At 29.4% G+C, this 17,980-nt stretch overlaps 1 long non-coding RNA gene across 2 annotated transcripts; it reads left to right on the top strand.

The window, feature by feature from the left end:
* The first annotated feature begins 16,055 nt into the window (after positions 1-16,055).
* On the top strand, positions 16,056-17,980 carry LOC121116453 (uncharacterized). Of its 2 annotated transcripts, XR_011779833.1 has the most exons (4): positions 16,056-16,245; positions 16,319-16,589; positions 17,181-17,457; positions 17,513-17,980. It is a non-coding gene; the product is annotated as an uncharacterized lncRNA (long non-coding RNA). The 2 variants fall into 2 exon arrangements; XR_005863864.2 differs by having other exon boundaries at positions 16,063-16,589.

Here is a 17,980-nt window from a genome sequence, read left to right as displayed (position 1 = left end):
TCCAGGAATTTGGAAAATACTTACTGGATGAGAAACAGATGGTTTGTCGGATTTGTCGATATAAATGTACCTTTAGTCCCCTGTCTAAAATTACACGCCACTCATTATCCTCATCTCATATCAAGAGCATGGATATTCATCTAAAAAATCTAGTTAATGATGAATACATCAAGTCAGACTTTAACTCTGATCTCACAAAGATGCTTATTGCATGTAATATAACCTTATCCATTGCTAATCATCTACGTTCAAAAAATTTATGGAGAAATACACGGGTAAACCTATCCCTTCCTGAGGAACCATCATTAAATTAATGGAGGATGTTGTTACTGATGTCATTCATAAAAATACATATAAAAATGTTTTGAGTCATCCAAACCAAATGACGATCAAGTTATCAGTAAAAGGTATAAAATATTTACTAATTTCGAAATGGAACTCTGAATTTTGTACTATCTAACAGTAAGTATTCAATTTTTATCAACTTTACTCATAAGTAAGGGTGATAATTTTGGTAAGAATAGAAAAGCGTGCGAGGAGAATAGAAGAAATACTTATGGCATCATTGATTAAATAATATACATCTTCTTCTATCAATCATGAACATTATCATTCCCGCCTTTATTATTCAATATTAATATAATAATATTAGATGGGGATAGTCGATAGAGAACTGAATAAAATGCAAAAAATAACGTCGCCTTCTGTCTGGATTTCTGGAAATAGAGGCCTAGGAATTTGGAAAATACTTACCGGATGAGAAACAGATGGTTTGTCGGATTTGTTGATATAAATGTGCCTTTAGTCCCCTGTCTAGAATTACACGCCACTCATTATCCTCATTTCATAATCAGAGTATCGATATTCATCAATAAAATCAATTTAACGATGAATACATCAAGTCAGACTTTAACTCTGATCTCACAACGATGCTTATTGCATGTAATATAACCTTATCCATTGCTAATCATCTACGTTCAAAAAATTTATGGAGAAATACAAGGGTAAACATATCCCTTCCCGAGGAACCATCATTAAATTAATGGAGGATGTTGTTACTGATGTCATTTATATAAATACATATAAAAATGTTTTGAGTCATCCACACCAAATGACGATCAAGTTATCAGTAAAAAGTATTCACGAATATCGAAATGGAACTCTGAATTTTGTACTATCTCACAGTAAGTATTCTATTTTTTTTTAAATCTAACCATAAAATATGATTCTATTTTAGCTAAACATATCAAGAATTATGATACAAAACTCAGTAAAGGGCAAAAACAACTGCTTAAGTGGTCACCACAACGGGGGTAGTAGCTTTGGATGGTTTGCAATTAGTTTGTCTGACACTAATTTCTTCACTTAAAGACTTGGGTATGATAATTAGGTTTTCCAATATTATATAGTCAATAAATATTTTTTTTGTCACTTAAGGCTTAGATATGGTTGATAGGCTCCAAGAAATGGTGTTCAGAAAACTCATAAAAGGCAAAAACAACTGTTTAAATGGTCGCAACAACGAGGGTAGTTACATTGGGTGTTACATTATAATTAACAATTGTGTATATCCTTCATGATAATAGTATGTTGTTATATAAGCATACCTAAATAACGGGGAAAAATCTTTTTTGATGCTCTTAATAGGGAGTAATATCGCCGCACATTACTACATAATTAGCTTTTGCTCTAAATCTTTACGATGAATTTATTTCTAACATTTTTTTTATTAATATATTTATTGTCTAATTTTAGGATTTTGACATTTACTTTATTATTAATAATTAGTTAGATCTCATCGGTAGAGATATATCTATCCTGTGCACAATTGTATATAGCAACTTCCACATGAAGAAGAGGGGTGATTATCTTTTTGATTAAACTCCACGTCTCGCTTGTGTATTGCAACCTAAAGTTATGACATATTTAACTGAATTCCGATGTTAGAACAAGAAAAAATTATCTGGATCAATCTATTATTTCAATATTCTGTATTTATAATTTATTATTATTAATAGTTATATGATTTTAATTGTTTAATTTTGTATATTTAACTTAAATGTTTAATGGTTTATTTTTTTAGTATGTAGATTATATTTAATTAAAGCCTTCTTTTTCAAACTTTGAGCTTCAAATATATTTCAAATACTCTACATTGTCGTTTTATTAGCTATTATTCTGAGAATAAGGTTCATAATGAATTACAATTTCATGGAGTGTGACGTTTTCAAATCTACTGTAACGGATAAAAAACGTCGAAGTCAATTATACATGGTATATCTTCATTAAACATTTTGCTAATAAATACTTTCGTTATACCTTCAAAAATCATAATAAAGCAGGCATATGATAATCACATAAGTATTTCGAAATATATTTGAAGTTCCAAGTTTAAAAAGAGAAGGCTTTAATTAAATATAATCTACATAATAAAAAATATACCATCATACATTTATGTTAAATATACAAAATTAAACAATTGGAATCATATAACTAACAACAATAAATTATATATACAGAATATTGAAATAATAGATTGATCCAAATAATATTTTTTTGTTCTGACACCGGAATCCAGTTCAATATGTCATAACTTTAGCTAGCAAAACACAAGCGAGACGTGGAATTTAATCAAATCAAAAAGCCCCTTTTCTTCATGTGGAAGTTGCTATATACAATTTTGCGCAGGATAGATATATTTCTACCGATGAAATCTAACTAACTATTAATAATAAAGTAAATGTCAAAATAATAAAATTAGAAAATAAATATACTAATAAAAAAAATATTAGAAATAAATCCATCTTAAAGATTTAGAGCAAAAGCTAATTATGTAGTAATGTCCGGCTATATTACTCCTTATTAAGAGCATCAAAAAAGATATTTTCTCCGTTATTTATGCTTATATAAACATACTATTATCATGAAAGATATACACAATTGCTAATTTTAATGCTACACCCAATGTAACTACAGCCATTGTTGTGACCATTTAAGCAGTTGTTTTTGCCTTTTATGAGTTTTCTGAACACCATTTCTTGGAGCCTATCAACCATATCTAAGCCTTAAGTGACAAAAAAAATATTTATTGACTATATAATATTGGAAAACCTAATTATCATACCCAAGTCTTTAAGTGAAGAAATTAGTGTCAGACAAACTAATTGCAAACCATCCAAAGCTACTACCCCCGTTGTGGTGACCACTTAAGCACTTTTTTTGCCATTGAATGAGTTGTGTATCATAATTCTTGATAATTTTGGCTAAAATAGAATTATATTTTAGGGTTAGATTGAAAAAAAATTGAATACTTACTGTTAGATAGTACAAAGTTCAGAGTTCCATTTCGAAATTAGTAAATATTTTATACTTTTTACTGATAACTTGATCGTCATTTGGTTTGGATGACTCAAAACATTTTTATATGTATTTTTATGAATGACATCAGTACCAACATCCTCCATTAATTTAATGATGGTTCCTCAGGAAGGGATAGATTTACCCGTGTATTTCTCCATAAATTTTTTGAACGTAGATGATTAGCAATGGATAAGGTTATATTACATACAATAAGCATCTTTGTGAGATCAGAGTTAAAGTCTGACTTGATGTATTCATCATTAACTAGATTTTTTAGATGAATATTCATGCTCTTGATACGATGATAATGAATGGCGTGTAATTCTTGACAAGGGACTAAAGGCACATTTATATCGACAAATCCGACAAACCATCTGTTTCTCATCCGGTAAGTATTTTCCAAATTCCTGGTCCTCCATTTTCAGAAATCCAGGCAGAAGGCGACGTTATTTTAGGCATTTTATTCAGTTTTTCATAGACTATCCCCATCTATTATTATTATATTAATATTGAATAATAAAGGCGGGAATGATAACGTTCATGATTGATAGAAGAAGATGTATATTATTTAATAAATGATGCCATAAGTATTTCTTCTCTTCTCCTCGCACGCTTTTCTATTCTTACCAAAATTATCACCCTTACTTATGAGGTACATGTTTAAAATCGAATAACGAAATATACTTTTTATAGGAAGTTGTTAAGTTCTACGGTATAATGACCATGCATTTACAACTGGAAGGTCAAGAAGCTAGTAAAAAATTATTATGTACCATTTCTTGATTTGATGTTTATTCTATATAATTCGAGGAGCATATCTTATAGATCAACTCCTCCCATTAACTTGTTGTATTCAACAATAGCATTTGGCATGGTTACATTGATATGTTCTCGCTTTTTCCTATCCCAGGTTCCTAGGAACAGAACCACAGAATATTTTCTTCTGCTTCAACTCTATAATCAAAAACAACTCCTCCTTTTTTTTCAAATCTTTTTTTTCCATGAGTCCTTCATCCGATTTTCCCTTATCGTGTCTAGACTTAAGATTCCATTTTTCTTCAGAAGAACATTAGCCAACTCTATTGAAGAAAACCAATTGTTATAAAATAATTTATCATTATGATGTTGTAATATATTTGCTGAGAGGGTCATGACAAATTCTGAAGATATTCCTAACCCATTGTCAGTGTACAGTCACAAGTCATAAATGCACACATTTGACCCAACTGTAGAGAAAAACATAATATTCCCATATATGTGGTTTTATGGTTATACTGCTTGAGTAAGATACGGGTTTTTTTTTCAGGATCAATTTTTCATCTTTACATTGATGGACTTCTTGGGGCTTCAATTACAGTTTTTGGGGTGTGACTGTCAAAGATACTATTATCATTGAAGTGTAAATAAATATTTCTTCATTTCTTCAAATTTATCCCTACTCATTGCCTTTCTGTTACAATCTATTCGTAAAGACCCTTCCTAATACATTCTATAACTTGGTAATCGTATAACTGATGTCATCATTAAAATTCTCAAAAATACCTTCATGTCATCTACTGGCAAGTCCAGTTTGCATCTTTTTGCATACAATATAGTACTGTTTGATACTTTATGTTTTTTATGATTGATTCATCAAATATATAATGTTAAAAGAATGATATAGGTCTCCCATACCACTAGGCGTCTACTTCTAGCTTATCTTTCCATGTAATATTATCTAAAGTTTCAAAATCAATTCTTACTCAATATCTTTCTCAAGCAGTACAACCAAAAAACCACATATATGGGAATATCATGTTTTTCTCTACAGTTGGGTCAAATGTGTGCATTTATGACTTTGGAGTGTACACTGACAATGGATAAGGAATATCTTCAGAATTTGTCATGACCCTCTCAGCAAATATATTACAAAATCATAATGATAAATTATTTTATAACAATAGAAGTTTATAGTCAAAATGACAAAAATCTTGTGTAGATATATCTTTGCAAAATATACTCCTTACACCTACAAATAAATAATGCTTCGAAAATTGATTTCACTAATTAAGATATTATTATCAGATTATAGTTATTATATATTATGTTGCAGTGTTTATCAACTTTGCGCTATAGCGCAAAAGTGTTCACATAGCAATGTGTACCCTAACAACTTGTATATGTTAATTACGGTAAGATAAAATCAATGGTGTAACAGATTAGTTAGATCATTTTAATATAGCAGGGTTCAATTGAAGTTACTTACAGCTATAGCTTCATACCGGACATAATGAAAAACAAGTAGAATCGTGAAAGTTTATACGTATTTTGAAGAATTTTGTATCTAGAAAAATACTGTTTGTTATATTTGTCTTAATTATAGCATGATAATTTCAATTTATACCAAAAATCATTTCATTAATTCATTCTCGAACCGGAGGGAAATAATGAATTTTTAAAGTTTAAGAGGGGAAAATATGATTGTGGAAATTGTTAGCAATAAGATTGAATGTTTATTTTTATTCAAATATTTTATTAATTCGATTATCTTATACAAGTACAGGGTAGGACAGCAAAACGTGGACTGTTAATTAATGTTTATTTTCTCGTTACTATGAAAAGGCTAGGTATTATTTTTTGATATGCTGTTTCAACCATTCTTTTTGCATAAACAAACAATACTAATCATTTCTCAATTTATTATCCTGAGCATGCAACAAGCAATAAGTTACAGCATCTCAGATAGCCTAGATACTGGAGATGATGTGATGACGATTATTTATTTAGATTTACATAGTTTAGTGTTCTAGGACCCTGATTTTTAAGTTGGCCATAATGAAAAAAAATGGAGAAGACCTTTCCAGGATATCAGGAAGTGGAGGGCATAATTTACAAAGGGATACGAAGTTCTTGTTAAGTTTGAAGAAGAATATAAAGAAGGCTCCCACTAAGTCGATGATTCGCCTCACCAACGACTTCTTTGTTGCGCCTAGGACCACTGGGAGGGCTACGAAGCACAACTTGGGATTACTTTCTTTCATAAGAACCCCATGCTACCTTGTGACTGAGGGGATGAGACCAGGAGGCTCCAGAGGTCCAAGAAAATTCTCACATGGATCAATACAAATGGGTCAATTGTGAAAATTTTCTCGTTGAAGAAGATTTTCAAGGTTGATCAATTTTTTACAACCACTGGCATGTGGAAACAAAAGAAGAGGTGCAGGAGGTTTAATTTACAAAATATCCGGCCCAAATAATGGTGTTGTAGCATCTGATGGAAAGAAAATACTCCCGTTCATTTTCACCGCTAGACAGAAAATCAGACAGTAGGCCTGCTATAAGGTGCTTAGGTATACCATCTTACCATGGCCAGAGACCAACTACATAAGGATAAATATGTGTGGACGGAGAACGGATCCCTCTCTCACACGTCCGCCATGTGCCAAAAGTTCTGCGCAGATAATATGGCTTTCTTTATGGTCCAAAGAGATATAGCCCCCTTCCTCACCGGATTTGAACCTGTTGGACTTTTCTATTTGGGGTTTTTGAAGAAGGAAACCAAATGGATCTCACACCCAAATGTGGACTCACTGAAGTCTTCCATTGTGGTTGCACGGGACAACTTGTTAGAAGAGTTTGTCATCAACTCCTGTATGGCCATCAGGCAACGTGTAAAGACTTTATCGATAATGAAGGTGACCATATTGAGTGGAATAAGTTTTGGCATTTCCTTGTCTATATGCTTTGTTAACATTATTATTTGCCTATTAGTGAAATTATAAAATTATTTATGCATTTCCAAATATATATCTCGAGTCCACATATTGATGCCTATCCATTAAATCTTAACTCCTCTCCCAACTTAAAAAAGTTAAATACAGACCAATGTAAACTATAAAAATTGCATCACCTATCATAACATTTTATAGATTGCCTCTATTAGGTATATGGGTTTCTCCAATAAATATAACTGACAATCCATTTCTCATGCTCAATAATTCATCAATAGTCGAATAACGTAAAATGGCATGAGTATTTCCATTTTATTAATAATTTTAGTACGAATTTATATCACAAATCGAGCTTTTGAAAGTCATTTTAGATTTGAAGTTGTGTAATTAGATATAACCATTTTGTCTAACTATGTGCAAAGCCTGACTTAGGTTTACATTTTCAAGGATACGGCAGTCGAAAGTATTTGGAATCATTGATATATATTGATATATATATTTTATAAAAAGTCTTTTAAAATTTAGAACATTGTAATTAACATATCCAAATACACGAGAATAACTCATCATTTTCTTTAATCATAAAAGATCAAGGGTTCTTACTCTTCTTCTTTTTTTGTAGCCTGGACTTTTTTGCAGTCACCTTATATGGTTTGACTTTCCATTTCAAACCGGAGAGCTCCAAAGCAGTCTTCTTCATTTTCAAACTTAAGACACAAATTTTTGTTAATGACATGAAGATGGCTGACTTCCAGAATAATGACGCCATGATATTACACCACAATCCACGAATAGTACACCTATGATTAACAACATATCTATCAAAGTATTTATTCCTGCAAGAAAGGCTAGTTTGGCAGTGTACTACACAAACTGTGAGGCTTATGCAAATAAAAATATGTTATTACTATACATAAAAACTCAGGGTTGAACTTTCGTCTATTGATAGATGAATTATTGGGTAAATTTTTGTTGCTTAATATATATTTATCTGTAGATTTTTCGGATTCATAACGTAAACTTTTTTATTATTATTATACTCGATATTGCTTGAATAGTACAATTTATAGATTCTCTATCCATTTTATAGATTGGGAAATTAAATCGATGACCTAACTTACCTCATAAATTAATAAAATAAATATAATTTTTGATTAGTCATTCATTATATTTTATATAGGTTATTATATAATGGATATAACTATTAATGACAGGGATTATGACCAAGAAAGTAGTATTAAAAAAGATACTTTATAAAAATTAACCCGTCATCCTTTGGCGAATCGAGAAAGAAGAGACAAATTACATCCAAATGTTGATTTCTAATTTACGTCATTAACTTTATTGTACATATAAACATATGTGCAAGCATTTGGAAAAAATACATCGGTCGATAGTAAAACCATTAGGTTTACAAGTTACGGAGCAAATATTTGAAATTCAATACAAATTGTTCTATAAATATTATTTTCCTTTGGTAAATTGACAACAACAATATTAAACTTTACTATATATCACATTCAAATGAAATTCAATTGCGTCTATATTTAATAATTCTGTTAACTATGTTGAATATATTTAAAACAAAAACAAAAACTAATGCCATGAATTATATTTAACTTTAACGAAAATATGTTTTTTGGTTAAACAATCATCGACTAAGTGCTCCATTTGTAACTTGTGACATATTTGCTGTGCACTAATTAATATAATAGAGAATCACATTGGATCTTCTCAGCTGATAAATTAAGCTGGGCTCTGATTACACTTACCCCTGCAATTATTTAATATATTTTTAATTCTTTCATAAGTTGGTTCTTCATGTGTGTATACAGACTTGACATTTTTTTAAATGGGCATCTCCAAAACTTAATCCTAGGACGACACTTTATTATCAATTGTTCAAAAAATAAAATACACTTTGTGGAAGATTTTGAACATATTTTTATTACTTAAGACATTTTAGTAAGTATTTAAACTCACTTTAGTATTATATTTTTAATAGTTTTATGTCAATGTATTGAGGGAGACAAAACATCCCAAACATCATTTATGAAGTGGCACCCTGTAGTACCCCCAGTTTTAAAATAATAAATACTCTAATTCTCTCTGCAGAAGTGTTGAGACTCGGTCCAGTACCGATTTTTTTTCCGGTTCGGTCTTCAGTGATTTTTATAGCACAATTTGGAGCAATTTTTCGGTTCAGACCGCGGTCTCAGACCGTGGACCTATTTTTTTTGGTCTCACTTTGTAGACCGATTTATTTCGGTTTCAATTTATACTGTTTTTTTTTTGGTCTCATATATTATGAGAGACCCTTTTTTTTCTAAATCAACTGTCACTCATTTTTTCAAAATAATCTCAAAAGTACTCGATATGTTTTAGAAAAAGTACTAAATACATTTTAGAGACGGCGGGATCAAAATTTATCCGAGTTATCTCTGTTTAAACTTCGCATAACGTCATTGTACTTTAAAAAACATATGATTTAATGTTTTAAACAATTTATTTGTAAAATCGGTCTAGACCGATTTTTTGGGGACCAAAGCAGAACAAATTTTTCCTTTCGAGAGATCTAGACCGAATTTTTATATAAAACCAGTCTAGATCGATTGTTTTTGTTGGACCTTTCCAGACCGAATCCCAACACTATTCTGCACCAAACTTAAAAATAGTATCTCCTAGGATAGTCACGGAGCTAATTTTTGATAAAAAGTTACTGCCCTAATTATGAATAGTTTTCGTCATTATTATGAAATTTATGGACACTTCAAACTTTAAAATGCAGGTAAAAGGATAAATTCAAAAACAAAACCATATTTTGTATATGTGCAAATGCTCAGCTATGGCATAAATGATTATACCACAATTGAATATATATACAATTGAATTTTTGCCAAAGAATATATGATCAAAAGCAATTTTGTATTAATATGCTACGTTTTATTATTCATGAAGTACTCAGCATTTATGATTCTCATTCATATTAGTCCAATTTTAAAAGAACTGAGTTGTTCGCCACAAATTGAAATTATTAAGTGGTAATTTTTGATTACTATAACTATACGAAAAATAAACCTACATTTAATATGTTACTTTCTTGGTTTAATTTGCTTATGGTTTCTTAGTCAATTATTACTTTATGTCCATTAATCGATGTTTTATTTTTGTAATTTTGAATTTTTGAAATTTTCCTGTAAATATAAGGCATAATTATTATAGCAATTCCCTTTTTTATATAGTTTTTTACACAGACAATAACTCAAAAATATTATCATGAAAAATTAGAACAAAAATTGAGATGGTTTTAATAATTTTTTAACCCTAAAACTGTTACAACCACAATACATCTAATTTAAAACAAATTTTTCAATCTCATTTTTGGCCAATACGCAGCAAAAATGAGTTCAGGTTGTCAAAAAAATATATCTTAAACACAAGACAGTCGAATGTAAATTTGTATACAGTGATAACACAAGCCTCAAAATAATGATCCAAATATGATGTGGCAAATATTAAGTATATTAAAAATTGTAGTGAATTTTTTTTTCTTCAATTGTCATGTTCTATAATGATTACAAATAAAGATGTAAGTAATTACATTATGTGTTTGTACAGTCATTTGAATCATCAGTCTCATTTGAAAGAGTATATGGATTCATTCATAAGCCACAATATTGAGGTTTTTTTTTAAAGAACGTGACACAAAAAAAATAAATGGAACGTTAGATCTATTTAAAAATATATTTTTTTGAATTTTGATATGTTTTCACATTTTTTCCTATGCTTTCAGATATGAGAAGCTCAAAATCATTTTATTTAGGGATTTAGATATGCTGCCTCATCAGCCTTAAAGTTTTTCCAAAATGTATTTTTTGATGATTTTGCTTAGTTTTTGAACAAAAAGTATAGATAAAGCACACACTTGAATCCCAAAAAAGACATTACTCTAAAATATCACCAATTTCGAATGCTACTTTTTGTATATTTTATTATGTATCAAGATTGATCATTACAATGAAGGTAAAGATAAACATTTATTTACAGTTGCATATAATTGAACAACATCAGAGTTAAGATTTTACAAAGAAATGACCTATTGGATGATGAAGAAACGACTAAGTCATGCACAAACTAAGATAGACATCAAAAATGATTTTTTTCCTTCTCTATGGGTTATAAAAACACAAATTACTTTGTGTTTTTATTCTTCGTAAGCTTGTTATATTTGAAATTAGCATCCATTTTTAAGAACAAATTCATTTTTGACTTTTTGGTTGGAAATTATGATAAAAATCTTTTTTTTAAATCAATAGACTTATTTTGCAAATGTTTACCACAAAAATTAATTATTTTTTACTGACACATCTTTAAATTTAGAAACAAGATTTTTTTTATAGAAAATGCAAGGTTATAACACTTTTTTGACACTGGAAGTTATATGAGTGGAAAGCTGAATTATCCATTCTTTGTTTTTTTTTTGCTAAACATTTACTAAATTTTAAAATTGAGGATTCGAAATCAATGTATGATACATACTTGTATAATTTATTTGGTGTTATACTTGTATAATTTATTTGGTGTTATACTTGTATAATTTAATATATTTCTATATGAAAAACTACATTTTAGAAAAAGTAACCTACTCTTCCATCTTCAATTATAAATAATTTTACGATACAAATGACATGACCAATAGTGCCCTTAAAAGTTGGCAATATAAGGGTTTAAAATCCTTTATCGTTAAAAAAAACTTTAAATTGAATTCAATTTCTAAACTTCCTTTAAAATTAATCAAATAAAGCTTTTTCAAAGCAAAATACTTTTTTTAGGTCTAAGAAATACATACCACTAAAGTTAAGCTCTTGTTTCGATCAAGCTTATATTAATATAATATTTTCGTATGAAAATATTATACCAGTCTGTGACAGTGATTATTTATAGTGCACCAAACTAATTCAGTTTGTTCAAAAAGTTCAGTCTGGACTGCACCGAAAGAAAAATTCGGTCGATATTGGTCCTGAAAAAAAAATCGGTCTGGATTGGTAGTACAGAATATCAATCTTGATCCGTCTCATTTAAAATTAAGTCTAAACCTAAATTTAGGTGTAGAAAAAATCACTTTAGAATAAACAGAAAAAACAATTGGTCCTGTACCGAGTCTCAACACTAGTATCATAAGACTTGAGCAAAAAGTATATTTATTATACTTGAAATTTTATTTTGTTTGATATATCAACGATTATATTAAAATTAGTTGATATGTTACAATAAAGTGCATTAATTTCGAGTTTGGTTGGATAAATTATATGTTGAACTTATACACAGAAGTTGATGAACTAATGCATTAATAAGCAATTCTCATTTTTTCCTATAAAAGGCTTATGAGAAAAAAGTTTTTTTTGAAAAGATTTGATTGTTTCACGAAATTAAAAGGTTATTGCGTGTAACTTGAGATGATAACTTTTTTGTTTAATAAATATGTATCAGAGTACCTATGTGTTTCTATAAAAAAACTACATAACTAATTACTTTTTGTTATCTTTCTAAGGTTGATCGTAAGCAATGGAGTGTATAATTATTGCTTAATTACTTTACAAATCAACGAGAAAGTTTTAGGTTCGATATGTGTCGGTCTTGACATATTTTTTTTTTTTTTTAATTTTTTTTTTTAACATTCTTTATTTGGTTTATATATTATATAGAATATACATATATAAAAAAAACGGAGCAATTGCGTAAAAAGTACATATTTAAAATTATAGTTTATACTTTATGCTCCGGAGTAAAATTTCAACTAATATTCTAAAAATCAATCTTTAAAAAAACAACAGTAAACATTCAAATTAACAATCATGATAAATATTTGTTAAAATTTCTTAAGTAGAAATTACCTTTTTGTTAATAGTAGAGTATATAATATTTCTAATTAAACCAAATATAATGATGCTACACATGTTTAATACAGAATAAGACATTTACCAATCCCCTTTTACCTCTTTGTTTTTTATATTTATCGTTGGGGCGGATACATTATAAGATCCTGTAAAAACATTCTGTGAAAGCTCGATATTTAGTTTTAGAATTGGTTAATAGCTCAGAAACTAATGAAGTATCATCCCAAAAAAACTGTATGCATGAAGTATATGATAGATTAAGAATTTGTAGAAGGTGGAGAAAAGTATCAACACAGAAGGATGAATCAGTCTCTGGGGTAGATAAACAACTGCATGGAAGTAATCCAGGTTCAAAAACCCATTTCAAGTTACTTGTAAAATAAATAAAAATTGAGTACTTTCAAATTAACTTCTCACCTTTTTCAGAGCAATCATGAATAAATATGATTATATTTGAGTATTGTTACTTAATCTATAATAAATACAAAATATAGTAATACATTGAAGAACAAAGATTTGCAAATTCTACGACTCTAAGACTTGGACGTCTTCATGCCCGTTAATAAAAGTTTCATTAAATTTTCAAAATACTATCCTATTGTTGTCTTGTCAATCAAGATTCGCATTTAACCCTAAACTATATATTTTTGAAAATTTGGGTTTTAATCCTTTAACGTAACATATATTATATATAAATTTTCGAATCCTCGATTTAATCAATTGGATCTTTTTTAGCCCAAAAACTTCACGGATGGAATTAAACATATTTAGTCAATCGATAATTAAAAAGAAAAAAAACAACGATTTCTCTATTAAGGATCTTGTAGGTGGTTTGCAAACGTACTATGTTACCAAAATATTAATAAAATCATATGTTCTTTGAAAAATAATCATTCTAATTTTAGTGATTCCATATAAAGAAAATTATTTTCCTTTTTATGAACATCACCAAAAAAAACAATTTTTTAAAAATGGACAGGGGTTCTAATTTCAAAAAGCAATCAGTCTAACTCCTCATTAGTCGAGCAAACCTCATAAGTAGTGCTCTAAAGGCTAAACACTTTGGTTTTAAGAAAATAATCCTAAAACTAAAACAGACCGCTGACTATTTGAAGCTTTGAAGAGAGCATCTTAGCTGTGATTACATTTTTTATATTAGCTACACATACCTAGAGAGACTATAAGGCAAGATAGTGGATAATAAAGATGTGCCGCTTAGCGTCTGCATTCTAATTTGGCTGATCTGAGTGGCGTCACAGATGTTGTATTCACTCAGAAATGAAAACAATAATATTAATATAACGACGTGAGTTCAGAATTTATCAAGCTGGTGGATGATATAACTTTTTTTCAATGTCATGGTCTGGTCAAGGGATCTCGACTCTTAAGGTGAGATCCAATGAACAAGTCATTCATTCGTTAGATCTCATCATTGTGATCGTTCATTGTGCAGGTATTTCTCCATATCAAGGTGACTTGTGACTTCTGATCTCGTTAATAATTGTCCCTATACATAAATTCCTTCAGATCTTCCACGGAATCATCGTATACTTCTACATATGCGAACTAAGGAGTTCCATAAAACAACAGAATAATTGACTGAGATACCAAGTGAGGAGCAGGGAGAGTTCTCATCCTTCACCCACAGAACTCCTTCTTTGAAATTATTGAAAGTCAACTTTGCTTCTTTCCCTGCTCTAAGAAAACTATTCCATTAATATGAGTCCTTCAGTTTTCTGGGTGTATATAACACAGAAAATCACTCATCCCTATCATATTTATCTCAATTCCATTTATAAGTTGGACTTCGTGATGTACGGTATGTACGGATAATTATACATGATAGACAATTCAAGCTCACGCCGGATTGCTTCATTACTACTGAGTCACTTGTCATTGGATCACAAGTGAAACATGATTATAGACTGGTGAAGATAATATGCTTCTCTTTTCTCGTTATTTTGGTCTGCAAAGTATATTCTACTCTGCTATTAAATATAAATAGTTATTCGGAGCTCTTAAGGGATTATATGTTTTACAAAATATATAACAGGCCTCTTAGCTTCTGTAGACTTATGTTGAAATATCTTAATGTCATTGAAATTCACAAACTTATTAAGTCCTTCTCTAAACAGCCAAATTGCTTGTCACCATATTGGAACATTACTATCGCAAAGATCTAGGATCTCAACACAAATAAATAAATTATTAAATGTTTTCCATAGTAAATAATTATAAGTTGTTTTACTGAAAACAATACTAAAATGTAACAAAATAATAATAAAGAATTGTTTTAGTATTGATTGAAAAAATAATAAAATGTTCATGATATTCTTTCGAAATTGACATTCCCTATAAATGAGTTCTCCGTTATTTTATTTTTTTATTGATTGATTTGTTATTATTTGTGACCTGCAAATGCTGTTTTGTTTTGTGATTGTTGTAAGAAAATAAAATGTAATTCTCCGTTTATATAGTGTAAGCCCTAGTTTGCAAGTAGAAAATCTTACATTTTGAGTTAGATTCTTTGTAATCTTAGAGTAAAATACAAGTACGGGCTTACTTTTTCCACACATATGGGACGTCATTAAAATGAGATTGCTTACTTCTGTCAAATTTGTAAAAATCGTGAGCTACACACCTTTACTATACATACATAACCTTGCCATGAGGGAAAGAGGCGTCATGTTTATAAATCAAACATGTGTTGTTTTTTTATTTTATTCTGATTCGTCTAAAATTATGTATATGTGTCTTTTGTTCTCTTGCGCAGTTCACTGTTATATCACGTCTACTGACTAAAATTCATATAATGTAAATCAATAGAAGTCAAAGTTTAGGACAGGGTTATGTATTTTTCTTTAGAATAAACTAGAAACATACACTATAACCATAATTCATAGTATAGTTCAATCCTAATTATAGTTCTAAAAAATTATAAAAATTATTTTAAAACAAAAACACAGTACCTTAATCATCTACGAAGGGTATTTGTATTCTATATTTTTTAATCGAGGTTAGGTGAATCCTGAACATCATTTATGTTATAAGCATTTTTTTTAACCATTGTGCCTCCCCTTTTCTTTTTAGCCGATTTACACGTATCTATTAGGGGATGAATGTAAACAAGAATCACACTCTGTTTCTAGTGAAGAAATAAAACAGGAATTACTCTTGTGTCGACCAATGTTACAAGAACAAGGTTAGGAAACAAGCAAATGGATGGGGAAGCACAGCAGATTTATTAATAAATTTTTCTATTTCAAGTGACGTCAATAGTACGAGTGGTGTTTATAAACACAACGTAAGTTTAAAAAGTAACAATTTAAATCAAAGTTATCTTAATCATAGAAGTGGTTGCACGATATTTCTTAAGTGATATTTTACTAAATGGTACTGCTCATTTGGATTTCTACATGACAGCATAGCCTTGAAAGAGATTACCCTAATTTCTTAAGATGATTAAAAATTAACAATCTTACCATTTAAGGAGATGGATATCAAGAAAGATATGTAATGGATTTAAAGAAACAGCAAATTTTTTATCTTTGCAAGAAATTACAAATGGTAACTATGAGTAGTTTAGTCAGTCACTGGAAGCAGGCAATCTTATTTGATCTAGGTAATATCATGAGTATGACAAAAGATTTATTTTTTTATATTATTAATGAAATGGAGACACATGGGTTTAGAAATCGAGGAATCACGATGGACATGAGAAATGTATATCTGATATCTCAACTAACATTAAATGGTAAAAGTTACTCGTTTGTAAATTCATATGACCCCTCACGCAATGCTTATGTCTTTTCTGATTCGTCTCGCTTGTTAAAGAGAACTCGTGATCATTTACTAGATAAAGGATTTGTTACATTTTCAAGGAATGGCACACGTTCAGTTGGGCTTAAGCAATCGAATTTAAAAAAAATTATAATTCAATCAAGTCTTTAAAATCCTGATATACTGACTATGTTGAAATTGGGCCTCTTAATTATATTTTGACTGCCTGATTAAATAAAGATTGTGTGGAGAATTTATTTAGTTGGCAATTTTAGACGAATTTACTCTAACAAGTACATACTTAAAGTAAAATATTTCTTAACTTACTCAATTTTTCTCTATTTATTTGATTATTTTTTTATGAAATAACTATAACTTAATTTTTAATGCTATTTTAAAATAAGTAATAATGAATGTTTAACTATTTTTAAAGTTGCCTGTATGTATGATGATAATTACCATCTTGGACCAGTCGAAGTTCAATCAAGGATCAAAATTTGATTGCTTGGAAGAAATGTGCAGTTGTACGTACACGATCCTTTAGTTCAAATGGAAGAAGAAAATGATAATAGTCCATTTTTTACAGTCAAGATATTAAAAAAATGTTCAGGGCAACGGCAGAGGCCATCAATGGATATAATGACGAGCTGAACCCCCAGATTGATTCATAGGAAATTTCAAATTATTTTGAATTTTTAAAAGCATGTCAGGTATTTAAATCATTTGAAAATTCCGATAATGTAAAATATAATTTCAATGTTCAAGGGCTGAGCTACGTAGCTGGGTATATTGCAAGAAAATTTATTGAAAAATATCCAGCACTTGGTACCATTTCCTTGCAAGTACATTATGATGAAGCCTTGCTTTGCCCCTCGCTTATGCATCTCTGAAAGGTTGGTTTTATTGTTCCAGAAGATTTTTTTAAATTGTTGTAAGCTTTTTAATAGTGATTTTTGTCATTTCCATAATTATGTAGATCATGACCCCAATTTCATCCGCCAATTAGGCTCATATTTAACACAAAAGTATGGAAAAATATTCCCAGAAGAATTGTTGGATTTTTCTCTAAATTAAGAACATTCAATAGAATTGAATCACTTAATTATAATTTAAGAGTGCAAGAAGCTAATTCTAAATGCTAAAGCCAGAAGTCATAATTTTTATGCATTATATTATTTAACAATATTATATAGTTATATTAATCTAAATAAACATTAATAACTCTTTTATTAA

This window comes from Lepeophtheirus salmonis, chromosome 4, assembly GCF_016086655.4.
Source record: "Lepeophtheirus salmonis chromosome 4, UVic_Lsal_1.4, whole genome shotgun sequence".
Taxonomy (NCBI): domain Eukaryota; kingdom Metazoa; phylum Arthropoda; class Copepoda; order Siphonostomatoida; family Caligidae; genus Lepeophtheirus; species Lepeophtheirus salmonis.
This window is presented reverse-complemented; position numbering and strand designations above follow the sequence as displayed.